The sequence below is a fragment of the Oncorhynchus masou genome, chromosome 20 (assembly GCF_036934945.1).
Source record: "Oncorhynchus masou masou isolate Uvic2021 chromosome 20, UVic_Omas_1.1, whole genome shotgun sequence".
Taxonomy (NCBI): Eukaryota; Metazoa; Chordata; class Actinopteri; order Salmoniformes; family Salmonidae; genus Oncorhynchus; species Oncorhynchus masou.
In genome coordinates this window covers 1,243,951-1,256,588 of record NC_088231.1, presented here as the reverse complement: position 1 = coordinate 1,256,588, position 12,638 = coordinate 1,243,951, and the positions used below count along the sequence as shown (strand labels likewise).

At 44.0% G+C, this 12,638-nt stretch overlaps 1 long non-coding RNA gene across 1 annotated transcript; it reads left to right on the top strand.

Annotated features, from left to right (window-relative positions):
• The first annotated feature begins 1,545 nt into the window (after window positions 1–1,545).
• Window positions 1,546–2,497, top strand: LOC135506482 (uncharacterized). Its single transcript, XR_010450508.1, has 4 exons — window positions 1,546–1,613; window positions 1,697–1,765; window positions 1,969–2,013; window positions 2,190–2,497. It is a non-coding gene; the product is annotated as an uncharacterized LOC135506482 (long non-coding RNA).
• Window positions 2,498–12,638: the final 10,141 nt, after the last annotated feature.

The following is a 12,638-nucleotide window of genomic DNA, read 5'->3' as shown; positions in this document are numbered from 1 at the left end:
TCTGCTCATGGTGGCCCAACACTCAATTATGACACTTTATGTTTCCTTTATTTTGGCAGCTACCTGTACAGTATGTGGATATTGTGAGATATGATTATATGTGTGGTGTGTAAATCAAAATGACATTGAATGAGAAAGAAAAACTGCAGTTTTCTTTCCTATTTAGGCTGGTTCCATTCTGCCCTCCCTGCCACAGTTGAAATCAAATCAGCTCCGTCAACTACTACTTACCATGTTTGCTGCCCCTTCCCCAGCCCCTGCACCAACCGCAACTGGTGATGTTACAGTTTTGACAATGTTACACCCAGCACTTATTCATTTCATGTCTCAACATTTACAGTGAATTCATACAATTTTCAGAACCCTTGACCTTTCCCACATTTTCTTACTGTACACCCTTATTTTAAAATGGATTTATTTTTAAATTCCCTCCTCATACTACACACAATACCACATAATGACAAAGCCAAAAAAAATAATATATATATAAATATATATATGTATATCACATTTACATAAGTATTCAGACCCTTTACTCAGTACTTTGTTGAAGCACCTTTGGCCGCGATTACAGCCTGGAGTCTTCTTGAGTATGACGCTACAAGCACCTGCATTTGGGGAGTTTCTAGACAGGTGTGTGCCTTTCAAAATCATGTCCAATGAAAAATGTTGAAAAAAAAGTTTTTGCTTTGTCATTATGGGGTAATGTGTGGAGACTGATGAGGGATAAACAAAAAAAACATGTTTAGAATAAGGCTGTAACGTTGAAAAAAATGTGGAAAAAGTTAAGGGTCTGAGTATTTTTCGAATGTATTGTATATTAAACTCCCACTACATAAGATAAAATGGATCTTTATATTAATTAATGTACTTTTCTGTCTATCAGAAAAAGTACGTCGCTTGATATCCTGCATCACACAGAATGTTCACCCACTCCACCATTCAGCACTCTGTGGAAATCTACACTTTACACCATGATTTGTAATTCCTTTATGCATTTCTGTCCAATCAACAAATTATTATTTCAAGCTCAATTGTATGTCCCTCCATTCCTCTGAAGAATGCTAATAATGTTTGTGGAAATTAAAATTAAGTGTTGTACATTGCATTGCATAACTGAGAAATGTAAATGAAGTGTGGTACCTTAGCTATATTGCATAAAATCAAGTTGTACATTACAATTTGAAACAATATGTTATCAGTAAATGTAACATTAGTTAAACCTGGTGAATACACAACGTACGTTGCATGGTGTGTTAATTTAGCCTCCGCAATCCCCAAAAACCAGGTGAATTAATCATTTACAGTTTCAAAACTTTTGAACAACCAAAGTTTCTTAATACTGTTGAGACATTGTTGTTTGTGGGGACTGTGGATATATGTATTTTTAGGATTATCCACCAAATGCCTATTTTCTTCACATTTGACATCTTTAGGACACGCATTGGATGACAGCACTATCCCTTAAAGCTCATTGGTTGACTGAATGCTCAGTGGTTGACTGTGAACTAAAACGGTCTATAAAAAGCACATTCTAGTTGTTCAGTTGCAATACAACATCAGTGTCTCATCTTTAATACCAACTTTCTAACCCTTTTACATCACTTGAACAGGTAAGAGCTTCAAAGAACACTGTAGTGGAGTTTAGTCATGCGTGTCGAGCTTTGAATTCACGATACGTCTTTTTCATTTCAAGAACTCCGTGGTGACCATGAAACTACTATTCCTAGTGATGTGCCTGATTGGACTTTGTTCTTCCATTCCTGTAAGAATTCTTGAAATGCAACATCAATCCTGCAGTTTAAACATCAATACATCAAGAGATTGCTCCTTCCACAGATTGTATTGCAATGGAATGAGTAAAAATCTGACTTCTTTCCCAATATGATGAGCTTAAGTTCACAATTTGAGTGTTGATCACTTTATACTGTAATATCCTTCATCCTGTGATTTTGTTTGTGTGTGCAGATGTCTGAGGAACATGATCGAGAGGAGCGCTCGGCTAGTGATGAGGTATAGCAATATTTAGCACCATCTATTGGTATCTATTAGGTATTCTATCTATTAGAGTATTATAGTATGGGCTACTATTTGAATATGATTACTAACCAGAACTTCCCTGTAACACTGACTATCCATCCATCCATCCATCTCTCTCTCTCTCTCTCTCTCTCTCTCTCTCTTTCTAGATGTTCAGGGGTAATGGGCGTGGTTTGGGAGGGTTTTACCACTATCAGCCACCACAGTACCCACCATACTTCCCTTATGCCCAGCCTCCCCAAAGTAACTCCGCCCTGATGGCCCTCCTGCCCTTCCTATTTGCCAGACTCGCTGCCACTCCTGTAGCAACTCCTGCTGCAGCTCCCGCGCCAGCTGCCGCTGCCACACCGGCCCCAGCAGCAGGTGGAAAATGAGATGGGCGTCGCCAGAGGAACCAGAGAGAAAACTCTGACTCCCATGTCTCCACCTTGTTTACTTAAATTATGTTGATATTAGTTGCTGTTCAAAGCTGATTATTCCATGATCAATAAATTAATTAAGTTTTAAGATCCGTCATTATGTATATGTTTGTCTGTTGTGTTCTGTTTAATTTACAGAAAGGGGCAATTCTGTTTGTGATGCTTTCAAAACAGTGTAACGGCGTTCTTCGTTTGTTGAATGAGAGCCGGACCGAAATGCAGTGTGGTGGTTACTCATGTCTTTAATGAAGAAAAAAACGTAACGATACATGAAATAACTAATAAATACAAAAACAACAAACAGAACGTGAAACCTATTACAGCCTATCTGGTGAACACTACACAGAGACAGGAACAATCACCCACGAAATACACAGTGAAACCCAGGCTACCTAAATACGGTTCCCTATCAGAGACAACAAGAATCACCTGACTCTGATTGAGAACCGCCTCAGGCAGCCAAACCTAAACTAAACACATCCCTAATCAACCACAATCCCAATGCCTACAAAAACCCCAATACGACAACACAATAACATAAACCCATGTCACACCCTGGCCTGACCAACTAATTAACTAAAACACAAAATACTAAGACCAAGGAGTGACAAACCCCCCCCCCTAAGGTGCGGACTCCCGAACGCACCTCAAAACCATAGGGAGGGTCCGGGTGGGCTTCTGTCCATGGTGGCGGTTCCGGCTCGGGACGTGGACCCCACTCCATAAATGTCATAGTTCCTCCCCTTCGCGTCCTGGGATAATCCACCCTCGCCGCCGACCATGGCCTAATAGTCCTCACCCAGAACCCCACTGAACTGAGGAGCAGCTCGTGACTGAGGGGCAGCTCGGGACTGAGGGGCAGCTCGGGACTGAAGCAGCTCGGGTTTGAGGGGAAGCTCGGGACTGAGGGGCAGCTCGGGACTGAGGGGCAGCCCAGCACTGAGAGGAAGCTCAGCCAGGCAGTTGAATCCGGCAGATCCTGGCTGGCTGGCAGTTCTGGCAGATCCTGGCTGACTGGCGGATCTGGAAGAGTCTGGCTGACTAGCGGATCTGGAAGAGTCTGGCTGACTAGCGGATCTGGAAGAGTCTGGCTGACTAGCAGATCTGGAAGAGTCTGGTTGACTAGCAGATCTGGAAGAGTCTGGTTGACTAGCAGATCTGGAAGAGTCTGGTTGACTAGCAGATCTGGAAGAGTCTGGTTGACTGGCAGATCTGGAAGAGTCTGGTTGACTAGCAGATCTGGAAGAGTCTGGTTGACTGGCAGATCTGGAAGAGTCTGGCTGACTGGCAGATCTGGAAGAGTCTGGCTGACTGGCAGATCTGGAAGAGTCTGGCTGACTGGCAGATCTGGAAGAGTCTGGCTGACTGGCAGATCTGGAAGAGTCTGGCTGACTGGCGGATCTGGAAGAGTCTGGCTGACTGGCGGATCTGGAATAGACTGGCTGAGTGGCGGATCTGGAAGAGTCTGGCTGACTGGCGGATCTGGAAGAGTCTGGCTGACTGGCAGATCTGGAAGAGTCTGGTTGACTGGCAGATCTGGAAGAGTCTGGCTGACTGGCAGATCCTGGCAGACTGACGTCTCTGGCTGCTTCATGCTGACTCACGGCTCTGGCTGCGCCATGCTGACTGGCGGCTCTGGCTGCTCCATGCAGATTGACAGCTCTTGCGGCTTCTTGCAGACTGACAGCTCTGACTGTTCCATGCAGACTAACAGCTTTGGCAGTTCCTTGCAGACTGACAGCTCCTTGCAGACTGGCAGCTCCTTGCAGACTGGCAGCTCCTTGCAGACTGGCAGCTTCTTGCAGACTGGCAGCTCCTTGCAGACTGGCAACTCCATGCAGACTGGCAGCTCCATGCAGACTGGCAGCTCCATGCAGACTGGCAGCTCCATGCAGACTGGCAGCTCTGGCTGCTCCAAGCAGACTGACAGCTCTGGCCGCTCCATGCAGACTGGCAGCTCTGGCTGCTCCATGCAGACTGACAGCTCTGACTGCTCCATGCAGGCTGACAGCTCTGACTGCTCCATGCAGGCTGACAGCTCCTTGCAAACTGGCAGCTCCTTGCAGACTGGCAGCTCCTTGCAGACTGGCAGCTCTGGCTGCTTCATGCAGACTGGCAGCTCAGGCTGCTCCGAACAGGCAGGAGGCTCCGGCAGCGCTGTAGAGGAGGAAGGCTCTAGAAGCGCTGAACAGGCGGGAGACTCCGGTAGCGCAGGAGAGGAGAAAGGCTCTGATAGCGCTGAACAGACAGGAGACTCCAGCAGCGCTGTAGAGGAGGAAGGCTCTAGAAGCGCTGAACAGGCGGGAGACTCCGGTAGCGCAGGAGAGGAGAAAGGCTCTGATAGCGCTGAACAGACAGGAGACTCCAGCAGCGCTGTAGAGGAGGAAGGCTCTAGAAGCGCTGAATAGGCGGGAGACTCCGACAGCGCAGGAGAGGGAGAAAGTGCTGGCTGCGCTGAACAGGCAAGGCGCACTGAAGGCCTGGTGCGTGGTACTGGAACTGGTGGTACTGGATCGAGGACACGCACAGGAAGCCTGGTGCGGGGAGCTGCCACCGGAGGACTGGTGTGTGAAGGTGGCACAGGATGGACTGGACCGTGAAGGTGTACTGGAGAGCCTGAGAGCAGGACTGGCACAGGACGTGCAAGGCTAGGTAGGTACACAGGAGGCCTAGTGCATGAGGCTGGCACATTTTTCACCAGCCAACTAACACGCACCTCAGGACTAGTATGGAGTGCTGACCCAGGTGCCATTGAATCCCCGACACGCTCCGTCGGACAAATCTTGTACCTAAAGCACCAAGCTAGCAACTCCCTCATTACTCTCTCCTCCAATTTCTCCATTAACTCCTTCACAGTCTCTGTTTTGCTCACCTCCAACACCGGTTCTGGTCTCCTCCTTGGCTCCTCACGATAAACAAGGAGAGTTGGCTCAGGTCTGTCTCTTGACTCAGCCACTCTCCCTCTGAGCCCCCCCCCCAATAAATGTTTGGGGCTGACTCACGGGCTTTCCTCTGCGCCGTCGTGATTGCCTCTCCAACTCCATTCTCCTATAGCCCTCTTCGCACTGCTCCAGCGAATCCCAGGCGGGCTCCGGCACTCTCTCTGGGTCGACCGCCCACCTGTCTATTTCATCCCACGTCGTATACTCCATGCTTCTGCTGTCCATAACGACCTCCCTTCGCTGCTCCTGCTGTCACTGCCTGTTAACACGCTGCTCGGTCCATGTGTGGTGGGTGATTCTGTAACGGCGTTCTTCGTTTGTTGAATGAGAGTCGGACCGAAATGCAGCGTGGTGGTTACTCATGTCTTTAATGAAGAAAAAACGGAACGATACATGAAATAACTAATAAATACAAAAACAACAAACGGAACGTGAAACCTATTACAGCCTATCTGGTGAACACTACACAGAGACAGGAACAATCACCCACAAAATACACAGTGAAACCCAGGCTACCTAAATACGGTTCCCTATCAGAGACAACAAGAATCACCTGACTCTGATTGAGAACCGCCTCAGGCAGCCAAACCTAAACTAAACACACCCCTAATCAACCACAATCCCAATGCCTACAAAAACCCCAATACGACAACACAATAACATAAACCCATGTCACACCCTGGCCTGACCAACTAATAAACTAAAACACAAAATACTAAGACCAAGGCGTGACAAACAGGAGTGAAACTTCTCTGACATTGGGTGGAAGGCTCTCCAAGTCCAAATACAAGTATGAAATCCCCAAAACGCCTGAAGTCATTATCAATTGCAGGGTATTTGGTGTTTCCAAAAAGGGGTCAAAACCCACCACCAAATTCTCTTGCATTGCAGATAACAAAATATGTTGTCTATTTGGTAGCTAATAACAATACCATTTTGAAAGACACTTTGAAAATGGGTTACAACATAAAACGTTTGTGAACCTCAACTCTTTAACTTCAGTATGAAGTCAGGTACTGTAGATATCTTTCTCTAGCACTGAGAAAATAACAACATTTAATATTAGCCTAGTATACATTTTCCCCGCTTATAACAAGCCTTTAACATGTTGATTTTTGTATCGTTTATGATTTGAATTCAATCAATATCCGACGTTCTACAGTAAATTCCTAAAATATTGTGATTTGATATAAAAACCCACTCAAATGTCTTGCAATGCTAGATTAAAATCTAACTTGGTTGCATGCTTTCTGACAGTTGCATTAAACACTTGAACTTTTTATGCCATTGGACTGTATATACAGAGCATTCAGAAAGTATTCAAAAGCCCTGAATTTTTCCACATTTTGTTAAATTAAAACCTTAATCCAAAATGAATTATAAAAACAAATCCCTCACCAATCTACACACAACACCCCATATGACAAAGCAAAAACCAGTTTATAGAATTTTTTGCAAATTTATTTAAAAAAAATAAGTGAAATATCACACTTACATAAGTATTCAGACAATTTGTTCAGTACCTTGTTGAATCACCTTTGGCAGTGATTACAGCCTTGAGTCTTCTTGGGTATGACGCTACAATCTTGGCACACTTGTATTGGGGGGTTTCTCCCATTCTTCTCTGCAGATCCGCTCAAGTTATGTCAGGTTGGATGGGGAGCGTCACTGCACAGCTATTTTCAGGTCTCTTCAGATTTGTTTGATCAGGTTCAAGTTCGGGCTCTGACTGGGCCACTCACAGATATTCAGAGACATTCATTGTCCCGAGCCACTCCTGAGTTGTCTTGGCTGTGTGCTTAGGATCGTTGTCCTGCGGGAAGATGAACCTTCGCCCCCAGTCTGATGTCCTGACCACTCTGGAGCAGGTTTTCATCAAGGAACTCTCTGTACTGTACTCTGTTCATGTTTCCCTTGTTCCTGACTAGTCTCCCAGTCCCTTCCTCTGAAAAACATACCCACAGCATGACGCTGCCACTACCATGCCTCACCTTAGAGATGGTGCAAAGAGTTCAATCTTGTTTTCATCAGACCAGAGGATGTTGTTTCTCATGGTCTGAGAGTCATTTAGGTGCTTTTTGGCAAACTCCAAGTGGGCTGTCATTTGCCTTTTACTGAGGAGTGGCTTCCGTCTGGCCACTACCATAACGGCCTGATTGGTGGAGTGCTGAAGAGATGGTTGTCCTTCTGGAAGGTTCTCCCATCTCCACAGAGGAACTCTGGAACAGTGTCAGAGTGACCATCTGGTTCCCGGTCACCTCTATGACCAAGGCCCTTCTCCACGATTGCCCAGTTTTGCCGGGCGGCCAGTTCTTGGAAGAGTCTTGGTGGCTCCAAACTTCTTCCATTTAATAATGATAGAGTCCACTGTGTTCTTGAGGACCTTCAGTGCTGCAGCAATGTGTTGGTACCCTTCCCCCAATCTTTGCCTCTACACAATCCTGCCTCTGAACTCCAAGGACAATTCCTTCAACCTCAAGGCTTGGTTTTTACTCTGGCATACACTGTCAACTGTAGGACCTTATTATAGACAGGTGTGCGTCTTTCCAAATCATATCCAATCAAGTTGATTCACCACAGGTGGACTCCAATCAAGTTGAAGAAACATCTCAAGGACGATCAATGGAAACAGGATGCACCTGAGCTCAATTTCGAGTCTCATAGCAAAGGGTCTGAATACTTATGTAAATAAGCTATTTCTGTTTTTTATTCATAATAAGTTTGCACAAATGTCTGAAAAACGTTTTTACTTTGTTATAATGGGGTACTGTGTGTAGATTGATGTTGAAGGGGTCTGAATACTTTCCTGATGCACTGTATAGTTTGGCTCAAAGGCCCCTTTGTGAGGGAGACCCTTATTTGCTGGTCTGTGACTCACTGACACTACCTGGTCAGAGGTAATAAGGTAATAAGGTTACACACAGAGATTGTTATTGCAATAAATATACATGTGGAATAATAGATATTGTTCTAGGATTAACAGCAGACGACCCAGAATTTACGCATTTGATAAATACCAGTGGCAAGACGCTAATTTGTTTGCCCGACATTGCAAGGAAAACCCAGACAACATATAACATCCTTCATTGAAACACATGTAGGCTTCATTAGGGCTTTATGATTGGCTGAGAAACACTATATATTGTCTGCGTATTGATGAGTGTACTAGCGCATACAGAGGCACTGAGAAGGCTTTTGACCCTGAGATACTGTCATGCATAGGTGTAATAGGTGGCAGGGAAGTCAGGCGCAGGAGAGTCAAATGGAGTGTAAAATGGAGTCTTTTAATAAAGTCCATGGAATATGCTCCATAACACTAAATGTACATAACAAACAAACATGGGTACAAGGACCCGACGCGCACCGATACAACAAACACACTACACTGACAATAAAACAATCTCTGACAAAGACATGAGGGAAAACAGAGGGTTATATACACAACAGGTAATGAATGGGATTGAAAACAGGTGTGTGGGAAGACAAGACGAAACCAATGGAAAATGAAAAAAGGATCAATGATGGCTAGAAGACCGGTGACGTCGAACGCCGAGCACCGCCCGAACAAGGAGAGGCAACGACTTCGGCAGAAGTTGTGACAGATACGTTAAGGTATGGTTATACTAATAATTCTAACACTTTGTTCAGAGTGAAGTCATTCTTATACACTCATTAACTGTGTAGTAGATTATACATACAATATAATCTGTAACTTGTTGGGAATAGATGGATTAATAAAGTGATGATGTTTATGTTTATACTCTATTTAGATGAAGAATTTCAGCATGAAGATTGTTGTTCTACTTGGATTTGTGATGCTTCTCTCTATTGCTTTGGTAAGCCATGCATATAGTATGTACATGAAATGCTGGTACAAATGTTATTCTTTTAGATGTAGAATATACTTAAAGTTAGTGTATTTCATCCATATGTACTTTATTTTCTTATTGTTTACTTTTGAAGGCTGAGCATGAGCATGGCCATCAGCATGTCATTGAGAAGCGCTCTTCAAGTGAGGAGATGAGGAGTATGTATGACACACATCTTTGAATATTTGTTTCTTTATTGGGGGATAGAGACGTCGAGAAAATGACAGGAAAGGCTAAGTTTGTGCAAGAAGAGCATGGGCTACATTCAAACCCACTCTGACACGGTATATGTGTGCGCTAAAGTTAGCAGCCTTAACCACTAGAGCACCTCAGCCCACATTTACACATAAAAAGTTGCCAAAGACAGTATCAACACGGACAGAAACTTCACTTTAAATGGTTTAATGATTTTTTCCTTCAAATAACTTGACATACAAACCAATTACCTATAGTATCACTATCTGCATGGCCCTTGTTATATACAGTTATATATGTACAGTTATAAACAATGTACAGTTATGCTTCTATACCTGCACCTTCTGCTTCTGCAAAGACTTGGTCGGGACCCAGCCCCTGCAGCACTGGCCCCTGTAGCACCGGTCCCTGCAGCTCCGGTCCCTGCAGCACCGGTACCTGCAGCACCAGTCCCTCCAGCACCGGCCCCTGTAGCACCGGTACCTGCAGCACTGGCCCCTGTATCACCGGTACCTGCAGCACTGGCCCCTGTAGCACCGGTACCTGCAGCACCAGTCCCAGCTCCAGCCCCAACTCCAGCTGGTCGCTGAGAAAGGACATGAATCAGAAACTTCAGCTCAACAAGAGCTTGGTTGATGGTTGATGAAATGACCAGAACATTAACTGACAATAAGTACTGTAATAGCTGTAATAGCTGTAATAGAATTTTGCTTGAGTTTCCCTTTTATGTACTTGCTGTATGTCTATCTGTAATGCAATAAAGAGGATTTGAAATGGCATATGTCCCCCCCTGCACACTTTCTTTTGCCTGAGAAATTTGATTTTGAATACAAACATAATGCAGTTAGGGAATTTGTTCAGTCAGAGCAGGTTGTTTGAACATATGTGGTATGTTTTTTTACTTTTACACACAAGAATCTGTTCTTAATTGACTTACCTTCATAAATAAAGGTTACAATAATAAAAACCTCTGCTTTGATTATGCTGCAGCAGCTCCAAAGCTGATGTCTGCCCATTTGCCTTTTTAGTTGACTTTCTCCTTCACTCTCTCTCCTTATTAATAAGTTAATGATAAAAAAAATGTCTGTCTCCTGACATTTTAATACATTTGGTCTCCAGTCTATGGGCCACAGAAAACCACATACGCTACTTCTCTTTCTACCGTAGGCTACATCATTTATGTGAAATTAATTTGATGGAGTGTTGGTGGAGCGCAGCTGCACTGCGCCTCTCCAACAGCACCCTGGAGAGGCGTGCTGGGCATGGACAAGCCTTTGGCAAAGTTGACACTGCTTATCATGGGGCGGCATCGTCGCTCACCTAAATATCCTTCATGCCCCTGAGTGAGACAAGTTATCATTGTTTTGGGGCAAAATAATGTGGTGTTATGTATTGTTGGAGGTGCACCTTGGTCAGTTTACCTCGGAAAATGCTGCTCTCATCAAACTACCGCTCTCGGCAGCTGGCTAATCCTGCTTAATTTGCGGGCCGGCTGTGGGGCCTAATCATAGAATTATATTTAGAATTCCTATTAATTCAATAGCATCTCTGTGGCCCTAGTCATAAAGATTAGCCATTTTTCTTTTTAAATGTATTACCTTTAATTGTGGCATGAACGCAAACGAACATTATGTTTTCATCTGACTGTCAAACACAAGAGGCTGCTGAGGGGAGAACGGCTTCAAATAATGTCTGGAACGGGGCAAACGGAATGGCATCAAACACCAGGAAACCATGTGTTTGATGTATTTACCGTTCCACAAATTCCACCCCAGTCATTACCATGAGCCCGTTCTCCCCAATTAAGCTGCCACCTGTGCTGTCAAACAATCACTTCAAAGGGCTCCTTTTTCTAGGCTTAAGTTTTACCAGTATGGAGTACCCTCATGACTTATTTTGCCGGTACGTATTACTGGGCCGTACATCCTTACTTTCACCCCTGAATATATATGCATCACTGGACATCTAGCTAAATGGAGGAGAAAAAAAGATGGGCAGTGTGTGAGAGAGAGAAAGGGGTGGGGCTTGAGAGGATATGAGTAACAAATGATTTAAATCTGAGGATGAGCATGTTGTTTTGTCTGTTGATGTTTCTCAATATATTTGGTGACTGTGAACAATACTTGTGAACAATATTGGAGTTATGTTTTAAACATTGAAACATGTTTGAAATCACAGTCACATTGTGATGAGTAAAGTAGGATAAAGATCCAAAGGCCAAATTCAATGGTCAAACGTTAAAATCATTCAATGGTTGAAATCAATAAAAGCTTTGACATAATACAGTATAATGTTACTCGACTGCTTATTTTACCAGGCTGCTTATTATGAGCAAGTAAATGAGTCACTGGGTTACAGTTACTGTACCTGGATACAGTATAGTACATATGCATACAGGGACAAGGCAAGGATTGCAACAAGGCAAGACTAAAAACATATTTCTGTTTCAGTCTGTACATGGATACTGAAGTGTTGCCAGTGGCCCACGTGAGTTTTGCCGTAATCTCTCAATGAAGACACAGACTCAAAGTCAGTGTCTTCATCAAGTTAACACTCGTTCTGCACATGTTCTTGCAGGAGGTGCTGAATGAGGTTATACTGAAAGTAAGATTGTTCTTCTTCAGCAGATTTTACTCTCAAAGTTACCAGCACGTCGACGAAGAAAACATAGAGACAAATAAAAGATAGATTTAAAGAACAATATAAGAAAATCAAAGGGTCCAATATGTCTGTTCCACCACAGGTAAGTGGTAGTCTAACTATGCAGCTGATACTGTACTTGAGCACTAAATCAAGCCACTACTGTGTGATGAATAGGTATTGAAGGAATTTCAATTTCAAGCCATGAGTGACACCATGCGGTTGAAGGTAATACCTCACCTGGTGTGTGTGTGTTTTTTCCCGGTGTGTGTGTGTGTGTGTGTGTGTGTGTGTGTGTGTGTGTGTGTGTGTGTGTGTGTGTGTGTGTGTGTGTGTGTGTGTGTGTGTGTGTGTGTGTGTGTGTGTGTGTGTGTGTGTGTGTGTGTGTGTGTGTGTGTGTGTGTGTGTGCACGTGTGTGAATACTTTTTGACAGAGAATGACCATGTGTGTCATCTATTCATTCTTTCTTAATTCAGAGCCCATTACAATGGATTAAGCATATAATGCCAGAGTAATAATATTGAGACAGTGA